This window comes from Macrotis lagotis, chromosome 6, assembly GCF_037893015.1.
Source record: "Macrotis lagotis isolate mMagLag1 chromosome 6, bilby.v1.9.chrom.fasta, whole genome shotgun sequence".
NCBI classification, from domain to species: domain Eukaryota; kingdom Metazoa; phylum Chordata; class Mammalia; order Peramelemorphia; family Peramelidae; genus Macrotis; species Macrotis lagotis.
The window spans coordinates 45,799,955-45,825,073 of NC_133663.1; the positions used below are offsets into that span (position 1 = coordinate 45,799,955).

At 37.6% G+C, this 25,119-nt stretch overlaps 1 long non-coding RNA gene across 1 annotated transcript in view; it reads left to right on the forward strand.

The window, feature by feature from the left end:
* The first annotated feature begins 2,842 nt into the window (after positions 1 to 2,842).
* Positions 2,843 to 25,119, forward strand: part of LOC141491631 (uncharacterized) — a 54,506-nt gene continuing 32,229 nt past the window's right edge. The window contains exons 1-2 of the long non-coding RNA XR_012469674.1: positions 2,843 to 2,903; positions 10,592 to 10,724. This is a non-coding gene — a long non-coding RNA (uncharacterized LOC141491631). The remainder of the gene's footprint in view (positions 2,904 to 10,591; positions 10,725 to 25,119) is intronic.

Genomic DNA, 25,119 nt, shown 5'->3' on the forward strand with positions numbered 1-25,119 from the left:
CTTTATTTATAAATGTGAAATTATTCTTAAACATCTGGTTGATGACCATTATGGCTCACTATAGTTTTATGTGTCATGAAATGGACATCCAATGAAATGCAATAAGAAAACTCAAAAGTATTTTTCATATAGTTCAAACTATTTGTTGGCTTTGATCTTTTCCTAGGTCTGATCTGCTTTTGCATAGGAGGAAAAAAAAACCCATCCTCATTCTCATTCATAAAGCTGAGTTGTAACATCCTGAATTTACATAATCAGTGACACATAGATAGGGAGTAAACTTATCTTTATCTGTGGTGCTGAGCCATTTAAGAGAAACATGAGTGGCTTTTTTATTCTTCTTCATTTCCTCATGGTTGGCAGAGATCCTGATGACCTACCACCAGCTCCTCCCATGACCAGAGGGAGCTGCCAAGATATGCCTGCTCTCTTAATAATAGGTAGAGAGACCTCTAAATAGGCTCTAAACTCTGAACCTTGCCTTGGCAGATCCAGTACCCTCTTCATTCATGAATTTTTGAATTTTATCTTAGTGTATTATAATCATTATTAAAAGGGTTAAATGGCAACAATAACTTAGTTTAATGTTAGATGAACGATGAAAAAGGTTCATTCAGAAAGGATTCTTTACTTTCAAGGGCAATGGATTCTGGTGGTTTTGCTGTTTGAGAGTATGGGTGAACCATGTTTTAAGAAAACCTAGTTAATGAAAACATAAACAAAGAATACAAACATACGAGGGGGTGATGAGTTGTTTTACTTTAATTAGCATACTCCTTGCTGATACTCACTTCCTGGCAGAGAGGGGGATAGTTTTAAAGTGTAGAATGAGACATCTGGTTTTGCACATGACCAATGTGTGGATTGTTTTGCTTAATTGTGCTTATTTGTTAGAAAAGCATTGTTTTTTTCCATTTTTAATTGAGGGCTAACAATAAAATTGTCCCCTCAAAAAGAAGTCACTGAAGGATTTTTAAAAAATGAATGGAAACTGAGAAAAGAAAGCTCAGAAGACAAAGATGAATAGGACTGCTTTGAAAGGAATATGCTGAATTTATTATATATTTAAATGGAAAATTGGACAAAATAGAAATTTATAGTTTCATGTATAAGCTTCATTATCTGCTTCTCTCATTACTGCATAATCTTACAGTCCTTTCCAAATCTGTGATTCTGTATATCGATGACTGAAATTACAAATATTGCTCATTAATAACTCTATGGATATTATGTCCATTTAAATACTCTCTCCTGTCTGCCACTATTTAGAAATTGTGGTAATCCTTTGGCTCATCAGAGAGAAGCAGCTTAGTACATAGTTCAGAATTTTAATTCTGTAAACCTGAGTTCAAATCCCAGATCCCTCGGCGTGCATGCAGCTACTTCCAGAATTCTAAATCCAGTAGGAAGTACTGGATCTCACAAGGTCCTTTTCTAGATGCCCTACCATTTGATATCCATTCATTAAATCAAAGACATAGAGGGAAGCTCTGAATTAGGCTCTTCTCCTTCCAGAGATTACAATCAGGTCAAATTTCATTCTAATAAATCCCTTGACTGGCAACATTTCTTTAAAAGAACAAAGATATCCAACCCAAGGCAATGAACCATTTATTTCAAGCAATATTCAAAGTATTTAAATTCCAATTCAGCAAAAGAATTTGACCCATTCCTTGGAATTTGAGATACAATTTCAAATGTTAAGCCCAACCACATGTTAGAGATTCAAAGATGAAAACAATCCTTGAGCCCTCAAGGAGTTTACATTCCTTTGGGATGGGAGGAGGAATATTCTCTCTCTAAATATATATATATATATATATGTAAAGGCAAGTTTGATATAAAGGAGGTAAAGATTTCTTGGAATTGGGAAAGGAGACTAGAGGAGGGCTTCATAGAGGAGGGAGCACCTGATCTGAATTGTGAAGGAGGATAAGGATTCTCAAAAACTGAGATGAGGAAGTGATGTCCAAGCTTAGAGGATTGTCTATATAAAATAATGGGAGATAAAATGTTTTATGTTGGATAGTGACTGGACAAAGGCCAATTGGGCTGGAATAGTAGTTTCAAGTAGATGAGTAATATGAAATTAAACTGGAATAAGTAGGTCAAAGTTAACTAAATTCAACCCAATGATTGAGTACCTACTCTTTGAAGAACAAGGGAGGGGGCATCTAGGTGGTGCAGTAATTAGAGCACTGGCCCTCCAGCCAGGAGGACCTGAGTTCAAATTCTGCCTCAGATACTTAATAATTATCTAGCTTTGTGACACTGAGCAAGTTGCTTAACCCCATTGCCTTAAACAAATAAAATTTTTTTTGAAAAGTTAGGTATCTGATTCTGTATACTTAGTCTCTAAGTGACCTTGGGCAATTTAACTTCTATTTGCCTTCCTCTACTAAGGAAGTATCATTGCTAAGAAAATCCTGTGGTCAATATTGATTCATAGAGATAAAATATAGGAAAGACTTGATTCTTAGTGGTCATAATCTCCCTTTGATCATCAACCATTCTGGGGGCTGCTAGGTGGCACAAAGGATAGAGCACCTCCCTGGAGTTCAATTTAGACCTCAGGCACTTAATTACCTAGATGTATGACCTTGGACAAGTCACTTAACTCCACTGCCTTAAACAGAAAAAAAAAATAAAAAGATCACTAACCATCCTGCTTTTACTATGTCAGGCCACTGGGCTCACACTGGATAGTGAAAATGTCAGCTTTATACAACATCCCCTCCCTTTAATCAATCTTATGTACAAGCCATAAAATCACTTTTCTGATGTCATGGACTTCAGTATCAAATGAAACAACACCCCAAAACTACTTAGTATATGCCAGTCACTTCACTAAGTGCTTTATAAATATTATCTCATTTGGTCCAGACAACAATTCCAGGAGGCAGGTATCTATTATTTTAATTTTACAGTTGAGAGAACTGAGACAGACAAAAGTTAGGGAACTTGCCTGAGATCACATAGCTAGTAAGCATTTGAGATTAGAGTTGAACTCAGGTCTTCCTGATTCCAGGTGCAGCTTGCTCTCCACTGAGCCACTACTCCCAATATGGCAGAAGCTAGTACAGTGTAATGGAAGGTGGTGAATATAGTTGAAAACTATGCAGGAGAAGGGATAAGAATTAGGATACATTGTGGGGGAAAAGACTTTGGAATTGAATGAATATTGGGTGGGAAGGGAACAGTGAGAAAGAAGAGTCATCAAGGATGACTCCAGGGATAACAACCTGGATTATTGGGAGGTTGACAGTCACCTTAAGAGAAAGAGGGAAATTTTGAAGGAGGTGCCAGTTTATAAAAGGAAGATGATGCCGTCATTTTAGGCACATCAAATTTGAAATATTGATGGGATATTGAAATATCCAGCAGGCAATTAGAAATGTGGAACTGACTACCAGGACTGAAATCAGGGTTGAATGGTTAGATTCATTTTTCTGAGTAAAGATAATTGAGTAGTTAAGAAGTTGATGGGTAGATGACTTTGGAAAGTAGGAAGTATAGAGAAATAAGAAAAGAATACCCAGGATAGAGAACATTGGGGAGAAACCCACTCAATGGACAGGAAAATGTAATTTTGATTTCCATATTTCCAATGTTACAGTAGGTAACTAATCAATATTTGTAATGTGATTATGGGGTTATGTTCCTATCATATCAACTCTCAGAGCCTCAGTTTTTTCATCTGTAAAATGAAGGTCAATACTTTCAGTACATGTACCTCAAGAAAGCATCCTAATTTAGTATAATATATAATATGATGTAATATAATTTTAGTATGATATATGGTGTTTTAGTTTCAGGAAAAGTTGACTTGAGATCCAGCTGCTGACCCATTTTAACTGTGTCATCCTGGGAAAGTCATTTATCCTTTCCTGGAACAGCTAGAGGTAGTTCAGTTTGGCAGGAATGTTGGTTTCAAGCAGATGAGTAATATGGAATTAGGCTAGAATAAGCAGATTAGAGACAGAATCAATTAAATGCTACCCAATTATCATTTATTAAAAACCTGTTATAAGAGGAATAAGGGAAGAGAACAAGTATTAAATACCCATAATGTACCAGATATTATGTTATGACACTGATATTATGTTAAACAGTTCCAGAGGACTAATGTACTAAATGACAGCTTTGTGGAAGGAGTTGACCTTCCTCCATTTGTTAAACACAAATCTAGAAGTACAAGGGGAGACAAATAAAGCAAGTGAAAAGAAAAAGGGAAATACTAGGGAAGAACACTCCTATAATTGTCCAGCATGAAGTGATGAGGGCCTGTACCAGGGTGGTGGCTATATGAGTAAGAGAGAAGGGGACATAGAAGATAGAAGGCAAAAGGGCCAAGATCTGACAATAGACTTAAGTCAGGAAAATTTTAATTCAGACATTCACTAGCTGTATGATCCTAAGCAAGTAACCCCCACCACCCCCAAAAAATACACAGGAAAAAAAACTGTTTGCCTTGGTTTCCTTTTCTGTAAAATATGGATAATAATAGCACCCACCTCTCAGGGTTGTGAGGATCGAATGAGATAATAATTGAAAAGCCCTTCGCACAATGTCTGGTATATAATAAGCACTAAATAAATATTAACAATTATTATTTGCTCTTATGTGAGGATATTTGATATTATGTGAGGGGTGAGGGCAAGTGAGGAATTGAAGAGGACCTTGAGGTCATAATGCTGGGTGACAGTAATAGAGAAGTTGGGACAAGAGAAAGTTTTGGGAGGAAACAATGAATTCCTGGGTAGATTTTGTTCAGTTTGAAATAAGTAGTGATGTCAGAACCTGGAGCTCAGGAGAGAAATGAGGACTGGATATATATGTTACTTATAACATGTAATCATGTAATTCACCTTCATTGAGATGATTATTCAACTCCTGGGGGTGGAAATTACCAAGCAAGATAGTGGACAGGGAAAAGAGAAGAGGCTCCAGGGACTAAACCTTAAAGGACACACACAGGGTTGGATGAACCTGACAAACTCCAACAAAGAAGACCAAAGAGGTCACGTTAGATGTGGAGGAGGAGACAGGGGCGAGAGAGTGTGTTATAAATCTAGAAAGAAGGCAATACCCAGGAGGAGAGAACAAGAGATGGCATCAAAAGCAGAGAGAGATTGAAAAGAATGAATATTGGGAAAAAAAGGGCATTGGACTTGGTAATTAAGAGATCCCTGGTAACTTTGGAGAGAGCACAATTTCATTTGAAAGAGGAGGTCAAAAGCTAGATTGCAGGGGGTTTAGATGCAAAAATGAGGAGAGAAAGGGATTCTATAAAGGATAGTTAGAGATGAGGCTGGAAGGAGGGCAAGATGATCAGATCAAGTTAGGATTTTTTTTTTAAGAATAGGGAACAAAAAAAACGAGAGTAGGGAACAAAAAATATTTGTAATAGCTTTTGTTTTCTACCCTCTTGTTAGTTGGAGGAGAGGAGAAGGAATAGAAAAAACATTTTTAAAGTCTCTGTGCTTTAAAAAAAAGATTAATTAAAATAATTTTTTTAAAGAGTTGAAGGACACATGGCTGTGTTTCTAGGCAAGGAAGGATCCCTTGAGATAGGAAAGGATGTTTATCTGCTTAGTTTCCTGCCTAAAGCATAATAAATGTTTCTCTTCTCTTTCTATATATTTTTAGTTGGTAATTTTAATTAGTTCTCTATTATCAACTTTGATTTTCAGATCACTATATCCAACCCTAACTCCTCTTAAGCTCCAGAATCACATGTCCAACAACTTTATTGGATATCTGGTCCTGGACATCCCAAAGATAATTTTAAATTCAACATATATAGCTGAATTCATTTTTATTCTCCCCCAATTTTATTTTCTCTTTCTTCTGAGTTTTCCCATTATTATTGAAGATATTATTGAAGATGGTGCTATCCTTCCAATAACCCAAGCTTACAACCTAAGTGGCATCCTCTCCTCATTCTTTCTCATTTCTAATTTGTAGCGAAATTCTGTCAATTTTACCATCACAAAATCTCTTGATTATGCTACCTTCTCTCCTCTGACACTGTTCCCACTACAGAATATCACCACTTCATTACCTATCACAATAATCTATTAGTTGGTCTTCTTGCCTCAAATCTCTCCCTACTCTTGTCCATCTTTGACTCAGTTGTCAAAAATGATCTTCTGAAAGCACAGGTCACCTGCTCTACTCAATAAACTCTAGTGATTCCTTATCATCTCTAGGATCAAATATAAACCACTTTGGCCTCCCTTTCTTTTCCACTTTTCTTATACCTTCCTCACTGCTCTACCCCCAAGTATGCTGTTTCCCTGACTTTCCTTCCACAAATCAATCAAGACATTTTTATTGGCTATCCTGATGCCTGAAATTCTCTTCCTCTTCATATAACTGTGTCGGGGAGGAGCAGTTAGGTGATACAGTGAATGGAGCAATGGTCCTTGAGTCCGAAACACCTGAGTTCAAATATGGCCTCAGACTCTTACTAGCTCGTGATCTTGGGTAAGCCACTTAACCCCATTGCCTAGCAACAACAAAAAAAAAAAACTAAAAAAAAAAGGAAATAACAAACCTCTCCAGTATCTTTTCTAAGAAAACCCCAAATAGGGTCATAAAGAAACCAAATCTGAGTGGCGGCTAGGTGGTGCAGTGGATAAAGCACCAGCCCCTGGAGTCAGGACTACCTGGGTTCAAATCTGGTCTCAGACACTTAATAATTACCTAGCTGTGTGGCCTTGGGCAAACCACTTAAACCCCCTTTGCCTTGCAAAAACCTAAAAAAAAAATCAAATATGACCCCAAATAACTAAACAGAAACAATACACATGCCCACAACCATACATTTATATGTATGTGTATAAATTTATGCATATATTATAGATGTAAACTTTATCAAACTATAGGTGTCTCAAGTCAGAGATGACTTCATCTTTCTTTTTTAATTCCCCAGTGGGAAGTAAAGTACCATCTACCCAACAAGCACGTCATAAACCCTTGTAAAATTGAATTTAACCATGTCAACAGCAATCTTCTATTCCTGGAGCAAAACAGATGGTGCTTTAGTAGGAAAGTCCTCTTAGTGTATTTGTCTCTTTTGGAGTCCAAATTTTTTTTAGAGTATATCTGTCAATAGATTGCTAATGAAACTATTTCTCATTCCAGGGGACCATAAAATTCCCTGATCTCAATGGGAGTGTAAGGACAATTCCAAATGAAAGAGAAAGGACTTGAAAACCCATATGGCCTCATGATGAATAAATATTTGGTGACTGATTGATTAAAGAACACAAAAGGCTTTGTATGTATTTGATAGATGCTAGGTGGACAACTGAAATGGACAAGTCCAAGTAAAGAGAGCTAGGAACAAAGGAAATGAGCTTAGACTATTTCCAGTGAGTAAACACTCATTTCCAGAGTTATTTTCTCTCTTCTTACAAAGAGTACATCTGTAAGGGGGGAGAGAGCAAAAATAAAAAGTCCCCAAAATGCCAAATTAGGTTTTGTTTGATGCCCAGAATCATCTGAATTTTGAAGCTAGTTCATAACAAGTATCTATTCAATATCTTCTCTGTTCAAGGAACTATACTAAGGGTTTTATAAGGGTTTTTTTTATTTGCTCCTCACAACCCTGTGAAGTAGGTGCTATTATTTCATAGTTAAGGAAACTAAAACCAACAAAAGTTAAGAGATTTGCCCAGAGTCAACACAAAGTTACCATGGGATCAGATCTGAACACAGGTCTTCCTGACTCTAGGTCACCTAGCTGCTTTAGTAATAACAAAGAACACAATGAAGGAGATTAAGGATTGATGGAGAAAAAAAAACTTCCTAATGACAATTGCTAAACCAAAGGGGAATAATTTGTCTCTGGATGGGAGGGGTACCCCTCATACAGAGACTGAAGGATCAGTGGATCAGGTATGTGGTCCAGAAGCTACTTGTTAAGGTATGATTTCAGTAGATGACTTCCCACCCCTAAGATCTGTGAACACATTTCCACTTTGCAAAGTCATTATGATGCCCCTCCCAGGACTTGGTCAGGCACCCCATGGGTCTCTCCTCCTACCTTTCCTAAGCCATACATTCTTGCCCTCATTCTATGCAAAATAATGAGGTGGACTACTGTCCAACCAAACAAGAAGTTGATAATACCACGCCTTGCCCTATGTCATTAACCCCAAAGGGATTTGCCCTAGTGAATACACTCTTGTGAATGTATACAGTTCATGAGTGATTTTCCTAACCTCAGTATAATCCCCCTGGCCTTGCCCTATTGATTAACCTGTACTATGGTGACAGATGGAATGTAATATTGATCACCTTCAACAATCCCAATTCAACATTCAATGTCCTGTTTTCTTGCAAAACCTACTTTTTAACCCTATTTTTTTATTGTCAAGTCATTAAAGATATCCTTAAGTGTTCTTGTATTACAGCAGAACTCTTGTCAAGTTCTTTCTACCTTTTTTTTTAAACTTTTAGTTAAGAATTTTATTCCACATCAAGGAAGTAAAGGAAATCGTTGAGGATCCTTAGTAATACTTTCCTCCTTTGTCTACTCCTTAAATCACCACCTACCTGGAAATCCTCTAAGGCCCCAAAGTGGAAAATCCTAGTGTTCCTCACTGCTCAAGAGGGTTTTATCTTGCCTTCCCCACCCGACTTGAGCCACTGTATGAATTATTAATATTTCCTTAGAATTTGCCATATGTCTGGATACTGGAAAATGCAACTAACAGAAGTCCCTACTGGATTTCCAAAGATGATAGAATTGTTCTCTAGCCTTTCCCCTCTCCCTCCAGTGGTCTCAGCACATATTAAAAATCCACTGTACCAAACCTACTTGGCTGCAGAAACTACCCACAGAAATGGTGTTGAAATTCCAGGGGCCCAAGCTGAAAGAAAAATATAATAAAAGGAGACAAGCAGAGTTGAGAGATTCTAATAAGATTCCAAATGTTGTGTGTCTGTGTGTGTGTGTGTGTGTGTGTGTGTGTGTGTGTATGTGTGGTGTATGGTATGTAGTGTGAATTGAGGGGACACAGGAAGGAGAAGCAAGATTCATCGTTGATTTGATAGTATATGAGGAGTCTTGCAAAACTTGAAGCCCATTCTGTCCAGTATTTCAATAAGTAAAGTTTGCCACTTTTGTGGAAGACTTAGCCTTTCCCCCTTGGCCTCCTTCTTTCTGACCTAGAATTAAGCAAAAAGGCAGTTTTCTTTCCAAGACTTAAAGGGCTGACTCCATTTAGACCACTTCTGGCTGTGTCTGAGCTTCCTACTGAGTTTGAATCTATCCTTGATGACTCATGATCTTTTTCTTTTGAAATGAAATACTTTATATCCTTAAAGTTCCTTCATTGGTTTTCTACTTTCTATCTCTTTGAGGAAGAGGTGAGTTTGAATAAAATTCTGGGGAAGTTAAGGCAAAAGAAGAGACTATCTCTTCATCTGTACGACTCACTGTCTTTTTTTTTTTTGTTTTTGCAAGGCAAACGGGGTTAAGTGGCTTGCCCAAGGCCACACAGCTAGGTAATTATTAAGTGTCTGAGGTCGGATTTGAACCCAGGTACTCCTGACTCCAGGGCCAGTGCTTTATCCACTGCGCCACCTAGCCACCCCTTCCTCCCATCAATTCTTAAATTCCTACATCTTCCAAAAGAATTGTAATCCATATGTCTCCTCCTCAGGAAGCATTATTTCTAAACAGCAATTGGATGTCCCAGGAACTTTACAAGATTTGCGCTTTTGTAAAACCTCCTTAGACTTTCCTCACCTTCTCCCTCCAGGGAACTGAAGGATTATTTGCAACCTCTAAACTGGATACCATTCTAGCAAGGCATCTGGTAGGCAATAAATAAATACTTGTGGATAGATTTTTAGCACTGCCATAATATACTAGTGAGACAGAAATGCTCATCTACCTATGTTAAACTCAAAAGATATTTTCTTCATTTCTTCCCCTTTCCATTATTATTTTTAATGTTCCTATATAAATTCAATTCAATCCAACAAATATTTATTAAAAGTTGATTATGTTTAAGGTTTTTTGCTAGGCAGTGGGGATTCAAATGCAACTGGTAGTCTTGGTCCTCAGGGAGCTTACAATCTACTGAAGGATTAAATCAAATACACAGAAAAGCAAAAAATGCAGAGACACAATCACTTTAAATTTAGTCAAAGGAAGAAGAGCTGGTGAGTAGAAAGAAAAGATCTGGGAAAACCAGAGAAAGTGCCAGAGAAAGTGCAGAATTCTATAAGGTAGAAGTGAGGGAGGATCAAAAGCATGGCCCTGGCTTATGAAGGTTGTGAATTGCTAGCAGGACACTTTGGACAACTGCATTAGTGAATGAATGAATGAATAAGCTTTTATGAAACAATTACAATGTGCCCAGGCACCATTCTAGGTTCTGGGGATAATGACAAAAATGGGACCATTCTTGACTTAAAAGGATACTCTTATAGTAAATATAGGGGAGTGGGGGACCAGGAAAGAAACCTTTAGTCTAGACCATCATGGGAATGTTGGAGACAGTTATAGGAAAATTAATTGTCATAACCTTTTCAGTAGCAATGGTACTCTTGTTTTGATTCCTGTTCCCAGGGCAAGAGTTGCCCCCTATCCTTTTCTATTTGGCAGCTGGGAAGATGGCAAGATATTCATTTTGGCCAGTCCCTGACTTCCTGGAGAATGTCTGGATGATCTATGAAGCATGGTTGGGAATCAGCTTGATATGGTGAGTTAGTTTTTACTGACTCACTAAGGACTGCAGAGACTGAAAAGGGATAAAAGAATACATAAGACTTGAAAGGTAGATGAAGGCCATATTATGGAAAGCTAATCAATTTAAGCAATTGGTACAATTCCCAGGACATGTTCTGGACTCAATAAAATGATAGTCACTAATGGACTAAATAAAGAGTTTTCAGTTTATCATATTTTATACTAGTAAAATAAGGCTATTGTTATTAATAAATATTATAGTAATAAATTAATATTTAACAAATATTTATATTAACCAAACTAAACATTGTTATTAATAAATGAACCTTAATGAAAAATAGAGAATCTTGGTATGGAACTCTGAGCTCTCACAAATCAACCTTTTCATTATTTCCCTAGCCCTTGAGGCCCACATTGCTGGAACTGGTGCTAGATCCTGGTGAGAGACCTTGAAATGAAATCATACTCTAATGTTACTGATTTCAGCAGCTGTTAAAATTACACAGTGATTATCCTTTTAGCCTGTGTAGTATAACACCATGGTAAATTTGCTCTTAGCCTGTGTAGGAAAAGATAGGAACTGAGACAGTAAGGTGTATTCATTCATTTAGCCCCCAAGCATTGTTCTTAGCATTCCTCCTTTCCCGGCCTTTCTCTCCCAGGAGGGGTTGATTGCCAGATAAAATACTCCCAGGCAAAACTTTTGGAGGTTCCAGATCTCCACATACACACAACTTCTGCTGCAGCCTTGGTCTTGATCAATCTCCTGTCTTTAGACAGCTTAGGACCAAAGACAGCCAGGCAACTATGGAATGAAGTTCTGCCTCTCCCCAGACCTAAAAATGTTTCGGGTGAAGAAGTAAGTGCTTTCTAGTCCCTGATTCCGAATTGTTTGACTGGCTAAGTATTATTCCATCTGGAAAACTTGTCATCTGTGAAGCCCTGGGAAAGCCCCTTTGACCAAAAATGTCCCCCTCACCAACACCCACAAAGTTGACATCTGAAATTCTTTCCTGTTTGTTCTCCTTCAAGGGCTAGGATCATTTGGGTCTTCTCTAACATTTCATGGAGCAGAAAATACATTGCATTTGGAATTAGGAGAGATCTGAGTTTCAATTGTCTTTTTTTTACTTTTTGTGAGGCAATGGGGTTAAATGGCTTGCCCAGGGTCCCACAGCTACGTAATTATTAAGTATATGAGGTTGGATTTGAACCTTGGTCCTCCTGACTCCAGGGTCAGTACCCTATCCACTACACCATTTAGCTGCCCCATGGATTTGGCTTTTGACTCTGATGCTGTTGGACTTTAAGCAGGTTGCTTTGCTCTTTTTTGAGCCTCAATTTCCAAATCTGTAAAATATTAATTGCAATGTAAGGAACAACCTTACAGGGTTGCTCTTTTTATCATCTGAATAATTTCAAACACTCTACTTTTTACATTAAATAGAAATGTATAACTAATGTTTTGAGTAACTACAAATAAATATATGGAGTAGACTATTCTGGAAATGTCCAAATTCTTGAAATAGAAATCAAAATGTATGAGGAAGTTTGTTTTTCTTAAAATGTATAATTTATAGAGGAATGATTTCTCTCTAAGGAAAATATTTGTAAATTCATAGATCAAGATCTGGAAGGGACCATAGAGACTATGTAATCTAATCCCTTTGTTTTACTGAATGATCTTCCACAGAGATTTTATTTTTAAAAAAGTTATTTTCTTTGTTCTTGTGTATTTATCAATCTGCTAAATTGACACAAAGATGGTAACAAAGAGCAAAAAAGTAGATTACAGGGGCAGTTGGGTGGTGCAGTGGATAGAGCACCTGTCCTGAAATCAGGAGGACCTGAGATTGAATCCAATCTCAGACACTTAATAATTACCTAACTGTGTGACCTTGGACAAGTCACTTAACCCCATTGCCTTGCAAAAACAAAAGAAAGTAAATTAAATAAGAAGCTGTGAACAATGAATACAATTTTTGTTTTTTTTAAAGAAATGTTTTTCCAAATAATTAGAAATTGAGGGGATGTCCATTAATTGTAGAATGGCTGAACAAGTTGTTGTATATGAATATAAGGGAATATTATTACTCTAGAAGAAACAATGAGTGGGCAGATTTCAGAAAAACCTAGAAAGATTTACATGAACTGATGCTGAGTGAAGTGAGCAGAACCAGGAGAGCATTATACACCTCAAGAGCAAAACTGTGTGATGATCAGCTGTGATATTTAGAGTAGACAAGTTTTTCTTAGCAATATAGTGACCAAGGACAATTCCAAAAGATATAAATTGCCATTTATATCCAAAGAAAGAGCTATGGAATCTGAAAGCAGATAAAAGCATACTATCTTCATCTTCTTAATTTTGTTTTTTGCTTTTCTCTTCTTGTGGTTTTACTTCTTTGCTCTGAGTCTTCTTTCATAGTGTGACAAATATGGAAATAAGTCTAATGTGATTGCACATGTGTTACCAATATTAGAGTGGGGGAAGGGAAGGATGTGTTCAAAAGAGTGTTGAAAATTCTCTCTACATATGATTGGAAAAATAAATAAAAATAAAATCTTATTCAATTTCCAAAAAAAGAGGTAATTTTTCATAATCAAAAAAAATAAGCACAATAGGATCTTATTTTGCTACATCTTCCATTTGATTATTTGACTTGATTTTAAAGAAATAAATATGTTTATATAATTATATCAAATATATGTATGTGTATTTTATTTTAAAGAAACACAGAAGAGGGGGAACTAGGTAGTATCAAGAGTCAGGAGGACTTGTGTTCAAATTTGACCCCAGTTACTTGACACTTAGTAACTCTGTGTGACCCTGGACAAGTCACTTAATCTCAATTGCTTTAGAAAGAAGAAAAGAAGAAAGGAAGGAAGAAAAGAAGGAAGAAAGGAAGGAAGGAAGGAAAGCAAGAGGGAAGGAAAGAAAATTTGAAAGGAAGAAAGAAAGAAGGAAACATGTCAGAAAGAAAGGAAAAAACAAAGAAACATAGAAGGAAGGAAGAAATGCACATATATATATATATAAACACAAAAAATATGTATGTACATGTATGTATATATACATATATTTCATTAAAATAACTCAAATTATCAAATAAGTAGGAACCTTTAGTGAGGTCTTAAACTTTGCTAATTATTAGGAGGCATAATGAATAGAGTGTGAAACTTGGAATCAGGAAGACTTGAGTTACCAGCTGGGTGACCCTGGGCAGATCATTCAATCTCTCTGAACCTGTTTTCTCATCTGTAAAATGAAGATAATAATAGCATCTACTTCATAAGGTATCTGTGAATCTCATATGAGATGACACACATAAAGTTCTTTGCAAACCTTTGAAAGAGCTCTAGAAATGCTAGTTATGGCTTATGCTATAATGTGTCTTCAAACAAATTAATCACTTGTCCCATTAACTTCACATTGCCTTCATAACTCAGAGAACTCCAGACCTTCACCAATTAATGCTTGATGATTTTCACTAAAGAGTCAAGATGAGTCTAGGTAGATGCCAATCAATCATTTGTTAAGTGCCTATTAAGTATTAGGCACCATTAATGGATCCTGGTACTCAAAATGGCTCAAGATAGCTCACCTTGGATGTGGCCACTTTGAAAGAGTCCAAACAAGTGGATGTTGGAATCAACATCCAAGGTCATCAAGGCCTTGGAAGAGGGGATTTCTGGACCTGTGATAATCTGTCAATTTGTGTCATTTCTGTCAGTAGTGACTCATTTTTCTCTCATCAAGTAAAACATCAAAGATCCCTGGTTTTCCATAGCAGCAGCAGCTTGATTATTCTCATGTAAACAGAAAACAGCCACAATTTCTTTTCAAAGGCTGGTTCAGCAGAGTCTTTTCTTTCTGGAATTCCAATCTTAAAAAATAAAATATAAAAACTGGTTTGCTGAATATTCAGGTATTTAAGAGTTTTTAATTCTTCCAATTTATCCTTTTTCCTCTTTTGGGGTGTGTGTGGGGGAGGATGGAGGGGAAAAGAGAAGGGAGAAGGGATACTGTCGGTTCATTTTTGTAACACCTTTTCTTTCCCTGTAAAATGTTCTTTTTTCCAAATCTCATCTCCTAATTTCTCTTTATTGCTCTGTATTTCCCTGTTTATTTTTGTTTTGGGCTTCTGTAGATTCTTTTACAATCTCTTTGTTCCTTTGAAGACTTAGTATGTTTGCTTCATTCTCACCACTTCATCTTCTGCTGTCGTTTGGTTCTTAACCCACTTCTTTGCCCACTACCATTTGGAGTGACCTTCAGCCCTGCCTGGGTTTCCTTCAAAGTCTATTAACAGAGCTAACCTTCCAGGATTGTGTAGTTCTTTCAAGGAAAGAACCAGAATGTTGATCTTATGTAGGTCTCTATTCATGGGAGTTGTTTATTTCTTCAGTACTCTTGTTTAGAAAATTGGGGTCTTCTCTCCCCTTGCCACAGTTATTCTGTTTACTGGAATCTACAGACAAACAGCCTTGTGGTTGTGGCATAATTGAATCAAGAGGGTTAACAAAATAAAGAGAGTTGGCAGCCAAAAATCAGTCAGAGATTCCTAGTCACCATTATTTGCTTTTTTGTGGGTGGGCTTTATTTTTTCCTAGGGTCACTGTGGGACTAGAAAGCAGCCAACCATAAAGGCATTTTCTTTTGAATTATAATCTACCAATGAAGTCCTTATAATTTTGAAAAATGAAAGGAGGAAGCTTTTCAAGGATAGATTTATTTTTAAAAAATCATGTCTAAATCTTGAATAAGTTTATATTATCACTTTAATCAGATTAAGTGGTGTCAGTAATGTGGTCATTTCAAAAACTCTGACCTTGCAATCAGTGAATTGGCTGGGTCTTGTCTTTCACATTTATGCAGGGCATGTATAAACAATCTCATTCTTCTGAACCTTGGTTTTCATGTCTTCAGAAGGGAATAATACCTGAACTACCCAGCTACCTACCTCACAGAGCTGTTTTGAGATAAATGACTTGTAAATTGAAAATGGCTATAGAAACTGTGATTTTAAACATCTTGTTTTTATGGATATGTTTAACTTTTACATCATTTTCATTTTCAAATATATTCTTCCTTAATCTTCTCCCCAGAAAACTACAAAAGGAATAAAAAGAAGAAAGCAGTTCAGCAAAATAAACCAACATATCAACCTCGTCTAACTATAAATGCAATATTTCATATGTATAGTCCCCCCCATCTCTTCCCTGGGACCAAGCTTAATCAGTAAATTGCACAGATTTCATTTTCCCCCTCTTTTGATTTACATTGTAGTCATTATTGCATTTGTTATTTCATTGGTTCTACTTGCTCTACTCTGCATCAGTTCATAGCCATCTCATGATTTTCTGAATTCTTCACATTTATTGTTTCTCATGGCAGAGCAAATGAGTCAATATTGAAAGCAGGGACTACATTTCCTGGTTTTGTCTGGTTTTGTATTCCCAGGACTTACCACACTGTCTTGAACCTAATAGGAACTTAATAAATGTTTGTTGTGTTCTACTATATCATTAATAACCTTCACTCAAGTCTTGTCTTGAGTCCCCATTTCAAAAGTCAGCCCAACAAGAATGCAGACGTGGGCGGGTTCTGAATCCTTCTCTCAAGACTTCAAGTATGGGCTTAGCAATGGACCTGTTTGTGTACCAATTGTCCGGAGAGATTCATTGCTGAAGAGTTAATTGGCCAACGGGTAATGAACTTTTTTGACCCCAATAACTCATGAAATGCTTTAGATAGGTGTGGAGAGGTTGAACCCTGTTTGGGTGGAGAAAGTATGGCTCTCATATAGATTTTGAAGGGAGAATTGCTACTGACAAAAGTATTTGAGGATTACTGAGAATCCTGGGTGGAGTTGAAGATAGCAAATATCATGGAATGAGTACATAAGAAATGAAAGATGATAACAATTTTTGAGGCAAATTCACAAAGTAAGGCTTAAAAACCAAGAAAGTCTTTGTCCCTCCCATCTACTGTTATATAATATTTCTTGACTTCAAAATAGTCATATGACTCCATGAGTAGGATTTACCCAGCTAAGGTCTCTTCATAAGCCCAAGACATCTAGAGTCTTAATAAAAGAATCACAGGCACAGTATACAAATATTAGAAGGTCAAAACCTATCCAATGCACAATTATTTAATGCCTATTATACACCAGGCACTTTGATAAAATGGTAATTTTCCTCAAGGAACTCACTTCTAATAAGGAAGACAACCACAATAATTTTATTAAAAAAAAATAAATAAAATCTAACCATAGAGGGTTTCAAAGTCAGAAAATAGTCTGTGACCTACATGTGAACGTCTATCTCTTTACTTGCCCCAACCAACTGAATGTTAGCTTCTTGGGGGCAGGGACTATATTTTACTTTATTACCTCAATGTTTTGGAAAGCACTTTGCACACAGTAGGTGCTTAATAAATACTGACCACCCATTCTAAAGGATGATATCTTTCATTGAACTGGAATTATGTTGTTGTGAATAATGTTTGAAATAAATTCTCAGGCTTGATATTGACCTCAGGCTTATTCATTGATATTCTTTGTCAAGGGATTTCCTAGAAGGAGGATTTGACCTGCTAAGAGAGAGGGCTAACTTAAAGATCTTGAAGACTTGGGTTTAAATCCTGTCTCTGGCACATCCTGGATATGTGATCTTGGACAAATTACTTAAGATCTCAGCATCCCCAGGAAACCTTATAACACTATTAATTGCAGAAATTGGCAGAGTTGTCCATATTGAGAATAATCTGTGCCAATAAAATCATGTCTGGACAGAATCCCCTATGAAATTCAACTGAATTTGAACTCTGGAAGTCTGCACTCATATCATCCTACACGGTACTTTTCCCATGCCCTTGAATTAATGAATGGGTAGCAAACAGTAGGGCAGTTGGAAGGGACCTTGTGAAATCTGTGGTCTCTATTAGATCGGGGATTAGGTAGGCAGCCACATACATACCAAGGGAGCTGTCGTCCTGGATTTGGTTTCAGTGTGAGAGCCGTAGGAGTCAATCACTCAGGTCTAATGTACCCACAGGGACTTGAAGAGGCCAGTGGCACCCAAGAGTCAAGTTCTTAATATAGATATTATAGTGAACTGTAAATGAGTTTGTAAGGACAAAGGCAGGTCACTTGTGGAGGCCTATCAGATCTCAAGTCAAGGCCCCCAAAATAACATTTGTCGAGTCATCTCCTCTCCTAGGCACAGATTCACATCAAATTAAATGAGAATGGATAGAATTCTTGATTTCCAGGAGTTAGTTTACAGTCTCCTCAACTCCACCACCCCACCCTGCCCAGGTGTGATTGGTTGGACAAAAAGCAAGGAGGAAAAAAAAAAGACAAATAAAAGGCTGGCTCCATTTCAATAGACTAACATAGTAGGGCTTCCTTAAGTAAAACATGAAGAAGAAAGACTATATTCCATGGCCGATATATTTATAATATTTTCAAAGTTATCAGGGGTGTCTGAATGATTGAAGCATGCTTTATTCACTTTAGTTTTCTTGAGGTTTCTCTTTTTTGGGGGGGGTTATGTTTATTTTTACTGCATGACTTATTGTGGTAATGTTTTTCATGACTACAAATTTTTAACCTATTTCAAGTAACTTGCTTTCTCAATGAGGGGGAGTGAGGTGGGAGGAAGAGAGAGAACTTGGAACTCAAAGTTTTGGAAGTGAATGTTGAAACTTGTTTTTGCATGTAAATGAGAAATTGTATCAGGGAAGTTAGGTAGCAGAGTCTCAATGTTTAATATAGTCAGGAAAACTGTAGTGTGACTTCAGACAAGTCACTTTACCACTTTTGGCCTTGGTTTTCATATCAGTAACCAGGTTTGGGGAGGGTTGGGAGGAGGCAGGGAATAATAAGAGCAATGACCTAACTCTACAGAGAATCCAAGGTAGAGTGCTTTGCAAAACAAAGCACTATGTAAATGTTAACTATTATTATCTGCATTTATGTGATAATAACTTGTGAGTTCTTTCTGGATATTTAAATTTGAAAAACCAATTTGCTGTTCCCATTCAACAGATAATTTTACCACTTTGAGTTTGTAGCTGTTGTTTTAAGTTATTGTCTTTCCAGTTCTAAGAGGACCATGTCATCATATACATGATGACAAGACTTGCACGTTATGTTTATTGTAGTCTTAGGATCACAGATAGTCAAAGGATCTAGGTAGAAAAAATTAGGAAGATAGTATGCCTTCCTTTCTGTTGTGGTTGAGTCGTTCCAGTCACAAGGGACTCTTCATGTCCTGTTTGGGATTTTCTTGGAAAAGATTCTGGAATGGTCTGCCATTTCCTTCTCCAATTCAATTTATAGAAGAAGAAACTGAGGTAAACAGGGTTCAGTGACTTGCCCAGGATCACACAATATGTCTTCTTTAATCTATAATAATAAAGCAAGATATTTGTAAAGCATTTAGCATAGAGACTGGTACTTATTAAGTAGATGCTTAATAAATCCTCCTTCCCTAGTTCCTACAGTGTTACCTGTTTTAGATTAACAGCAGTTAAATAAACCTGAAAAGGATTATGGGGCAATGTCAAAAAACTGGATTTGAAGTCAGAGGACCTGTTTTGAAAGCTACTCTGCCATTTACTCTACCTATATGACCTTGGTCAAATCACTTTAAAATCTCTCATCTACAAAATGAGGGGCAGAACAAGATGACCTCTAACACAGATGACCTCGAAAACTATTTCCAGATATGTCTATGATCCAATAATCGCTTGGCTTTAAACTTTAATCCGAGGGATATCTATCTAAATCTTTGGCTCATTTTTAATCTATTACGTGACTCCACTCAAGGATGCAAGAAACTGATATAACTTAAGGCTGTCTTCATGGTGCCAGGGATTCTGAAAACTTCAGTAAAATGGATTTTTTTTCCCTTTCCCTAGTATGACATCAAGTATAATAATTGATTTAGCTGATTTTCCCTCCTTTAAATGGAAAACACAGGCTTGGTAGAATGGTCTGTTCCTATAACCCCTGCTACTTGGTAAAGCTGAGACTAATAGGTCCCTTAAGCTACAGAGTTTTGAGTTGTAGAAGGATAAGCAAATCCACACTGGCATAAATATGGCCATCCCAGGAGCAGGAGGTTGTGGTGATCCTTCTGGGGAGGGGGAAACTAAGCAGGGTAGCATTTCAACCTTGGTGAGATAGGGGTTTTTTAATTTTTTTTAAAAGCAAATTAATAACTTACAAACAGTATACACTGGTGGTGTCACATCAATGAACAAAAAGGCATTTGAATGTGCATGATTATATAAGGATTTTGTTTTTCTTTTCTTTTTTTTTCAGTGGGAAAATGGGACAGAGAAAAAAAATTTGCTTGTTAATTGAGGAAAATAATTTAAAATAGCAAGAACTGACACTTCTATCAGTACCTTAAAGTTTACAAAGAGCTATCCTGCCACCAATTTTGTGAAAGAAGTAATGTATCATTAACTCCTTACTGCATGGGAGAAGATTAAAACTTAGAAGAGAATTTACCCAAAGGAAAGTCAATTCATCTCTTGGGAGGGGGGTTACAATCCCATTTGGTATTTTTTTGCTAAAGATACTGGAGAGGTTTGTCATCTCCTTCTCCAGTTTATTTTACAGATAAGGAAACCGAGGCAAACAGGGTCAAAAGGCTAGTCCAGAGATTTGAACTTCAAGAAGATGATTCTACTTGATTCCCCAAGCCAATGCTCTGGCCAGCCTTGGCTAATGGAAAGTCAGGGGACTGGAATTGAAATCTCCGCTCTGCAATTTACAACCTGCATGACCGTGGGCAAATAACCTCCCCTTAATTGCAAAATAAAAGGGTTGGAGTAGCTTTGTCTGAGATCCTCTCTAGGTCTAAATCCATCCCTGATAGATAGTATCATGGAAGTTCTATGGTAGAAGGCAGTCTTTTTCTGAATCTGGGCTAGACTTAATGACCATTGAAGTCAGTCCACCAGCTTCTCTTTTCATAGTCTGCTATAAAATAATTATTTACTCTAAATATTATTTTATGGTAGCTATTTATTGATTTTAAAGCCTAATTTAGGGGTGGGAATAGAGTTTTACATCTGCAAGGTAATGCTTAATATGTCTCAATCTTTCTAAGGCTAAAGAGGTGTGTGTGTGTGTGTGTGTGTGTGTGTGTGTGTGTGTGTGTGTCTGCCTGTCTGTCTGTCTTTCTGTGTTGCTCCTCTCTCTCTCTCTCTCTCTGTCTTTGTCTCAGCCTGTTCTCTCTTTCTCTCTTTCTGTCTGACTTTTCTTCTTTCTGTCTTTCCTCTTTTTTCTCTGTCTGATTTCTGTCTCTTTCCTTTCTTTTCTCCATCTCATTCTGTTTTTCTTTCTCTTTATCTCTTTCCTCTCTATCTGTTTCTCTGTCTTTGTCTTTCTGTGTTTGTGTTTCTCTGTGTGTGTGTATGTGTGTTTGTGTCTCTGTCTCTGTCCTTGTCTCTCCCTCTCTTTCTCTGTCTATCTGACTCATTCCTTCTCCTCTTTCTATGTCTCTGTCTTTATCACTATCTCTGCTTCTCACTGTCTCAGTCTGTCTCTTCTCTTCTGTCTCTTTCTGTTTGTCTGTCTCTCTTTCCCTCTATCTGTCTCTCTCTTTTCTTCTCTATTTCTCTGTTTGATTCTTTCTCTCTCTCCTCTTTATTTCTCTGTATCTGTTTCTGTCTTTTGTCTTTGTGTCTCTGTTTGTTTGTATTTCCCTCCCTTCCTCCCTCTCTCTGTCTCTGATTCTCTCAGTCTCTGTCTGTCTCTGTCTCTCTGTCTGTCTCTGTCTCTCTGTCTCTGTCTCTGTCTGTCTCTGTCTCTGTCTCTCTGTCTCTCTCTGTCTCTCTCTGTCTCTCTCTGTCTCTCTCTCTCTCTCTCTCTCTGTCTCTCTCTGTCTCTCTCTGTCTCTCTCTCTCTCTCTCTCTCTCTCTCTCTCTCTCTCTCTCTCTCTCTCTCTCGTCTCTACCTCTGGAATGTGACCCTTATTTAGTCCGAGGGTGTTGACCTTCCCAGCATGATGCAAAGCTCCTCTATTTTCTCTGGTTCTTCCTGCCTGATAAGGGTGATAGCAGAGTGAGCCACAAGATTGATTACTCGACTTGAGACTCGACTTCAGGGGAGGTGTTGCCCAGAGAAAGCATTTGGGTCCTGGAATCTTTATCCTCTTGTGCTCAGTTTTTAAAGTAAAGAATGCCACTAACTGAAAATTGGTATACTCAGTCTAAATCCCAGGGGCCAGTTCAGACTCCTTCCTGGCTTGGTACTCCCTCTGCTCCTGGCATCAGCAATGCAGTGATCATCAGATAGCATTTCTGGAGCACTTTATGTTTGTAAAATGTTTCTCAATCATCTTCATTAGCTATTCAAGTATAATAGGCTAAGGAAATGAAGAACATGCCCCAAATGTGTGTATGTGTGCGTGTCATTTTTTCAAAGACATGAAACCTACTTTTATGAACTTCCTTTCTCAGATTGGAGTATAATTACCAGGGAGAATAGAACATCTGATTGGGCAACTTTTGGGTTTGAGATTCTAAATTTTGTGAATTAGGAAAAAGCTGGGCCTGACTAAAAACTATAAAAATTTTCAAAATATATAGACTTAGAAAAGAGCTATGGCCCGATGTTACTCAGGAAGAAACCAGATGGGGAGCAAGATTAGCACAATTCTGAGCTTCTAAGGGGAAATCCTGGGTGATAGAATGAGCAAAAGAGTGATTAATGGAACCATCCCCTTGTTCTCTCCTTCCTCTACTGAATCCAGTGCATTTAAATTGCAGTTCAGGGCTTCAAGTTACATCGAAGATGCACTCTCTTCTCATTGCCATCTTTTTTGAATCCTTGTCTTCCTTCAAGGTCCAGCTCATATGTTAACCTCCTCCTTGAAGCCTTTCTTAGTATCCTCAGTTGCTAGGGCTCTATTTCACTCTGTTTCCTTATAGTTTACTTACGTTTAGTTGTTTCAGTCTGTTTATGTCTGACTCTTCATGACCCCATTTTGGGGGTTTTCTTGGCAAAGATAATAGAGTGGTTTGCCATTTCTTTCTCCAACTCCTTTTACAGATGAGAAAACTAAGGCAAACAGGATTAAGTGATTTATCCAAGGTCACACAGATAGTGTCTGAGGTTGCATTTGAACTCAGGAAGAGGAGTCTTTCCTGACTTCAGACTACCTTCAGAGTGCCTTGGACCTGCACATTTTAAAATTCTCCCAGTATAATGTAACTCCCTTAGGACAAATTCTTTGATTTTTATCTTTGTAACCTACTCACTGACCTCTAATACTGTTCTGTAACCTAATAGGTTAAATTTCACTTCATTTCATTTAAGTGAGTTGAAAGAAAAATTCAGCAAAATTGTGCAATTGTCAGAAATCTGTCTTCTGTCAATTATCACTTACTTCCCTTCTCTGAGAAAATTAGCAGATGAATCTTTGTGCTGTTTTCTTGTTTTTGGCTCAATACCCTGAATTTTCCTCACTGTACCATATTCTACTCAAGGCTAGCCACTAGGCTAGTCACTCAACAAATGTTTATTGAGTCCATATTATATGTGCAGTACTATTGTTAGACTTTTAGGGTACAGAGATAAGCTAAAAAATGAAAAATAAAATAAATTTCCTGATTCAGGAAGGTCAATCTTATTCTTAACTTACAAAGTGGTATTATGTGAAATAAATATAGAGCAGCTTTGTGGTTCAGTGGATAGAGCACCAGCTCTAGAGTCAGGAGGATCTTGGGTTCAAATGTGGCTTAAGACACTTACTAGCTGTGTGACCCTGAACAAGTCACTTAACCCTGATTGTATCCAAAAAAGAAAAGAAATGAAAAAAATATAAGGTATTTCTAATACCTCTAATTTCATCAAAGTCCCATCCCTTCTGCCAATGAAGCTTTTTATAACATAATAGATGTTCAAAAGGTGCTATGGCCAAAAATTCATCAACTTGTAATGACTTTAGTGGGGAGCCATTTTTAATTTAGGATTGTTTTCCTAAAGACAGAAGGCCAGGGGTGGCTAGGTGGTACAGTGGATAGAGCACCAGTCCTGGAGTCAGGAGTACCTGGGTTCAAGTCCAGTCTCAGACACTTAATGGTTGCCTAGTTGTGTGGCCTTGGGCAAGCCACTTAACCCCATTGCCTTGCAAAAACTTAAAAAAAAAAGACAGAAGGCCAATTTGGTTGGGTTACAGGATATGGGAGAGGAATTAAAAGTACAATGTGAAGGGCTTTAAAAGTTAAACAGAAGGGGCGGCTAGGTGGCACAGTGGATAAAGCACCGGCCTTGGAGTCAGGAGTACCTAGGTTCAAATTCTGTCTCAGACACTTAATAATTACCTAGCTGTGTGGCCTTGGGCAAGTCACTTAACCCCATTTGCCTTGCAAAAACATAAAAAAAAGTTAACAGAAAAGTTTATATTTGATCTTAGAAGTAAAAGGGAGTCAGGAGTTTATTGAATAAGGTAGTGAAATGATCAGATTTGTGCTTAAGAAAAATCATTTTTGTAATGGTGTGGAGGATGAACTGAAATGGGAACAGACTGAAGCAGGGAGATCAATGTGGGGCTATTGTAACAATCCAGGTAAAAAAGTGCAAAAAGTTCTTAGATTTCTAGAGGACAAAGAAGGCTTCAGTTGAGAGAGATGTGGAAGCAGAAGCAAGAAGACTTGATGACTAATCCGCTATGGGGGCTGGGGATAAGAATGAGGATCCACAGATGAAATCAAGGTTACAAATCAGGGGATCTGGAAATTTCTGACAGAAATAATAACATTTGGGAGAAAATCATTTGGAGGAAAGATGATGAGCTCTGTTTTATACATCCTCCGTTTGAGTTGACTTTAGATCCTACAGTTTGAAATTCCAAAATGGCAATTGGTAATTTGGATTGAAAAGGAGAGGCTGGATCTGAGGATCTGGGAGTTATCTGGATAGAGCTGGGGATTATATGGGATATTAAGGGAAGAATGACATTTCTGAAGTGGGGACTTGTTGAAAGCTTTTCAGGGCTCTTCATTCAGCTTCGCTGTCCAACGATCACCGGTGATTCCAGGAAGCTGTGCCCAGTGGCCACACCCCACTAAACCATTTAACAGATGGGTTAAACCAGGTTGAGGAGAACCAACAGACTTCAAACCTGTTGATGAGTTACGGGAATGTCTGCCTCAAGCATGTGAACATTTCTCCAGGCAGAATGGGCTGATGAAGATAATTTCTTCCAATGGCATGAAAGCCGCTGAAGCAGATCCTGTTATGCAAGTAAAACTTGATCAAACACCAAAGATGCCAGGATCATCCATTGTGTCCTGGGTCATCACCAGTCATTCTGACTTTTATCCTGCCTTTTGTCCTGTTGTTGGACTTCAGTGACTCAGGAAGAGAGGGAGGTTG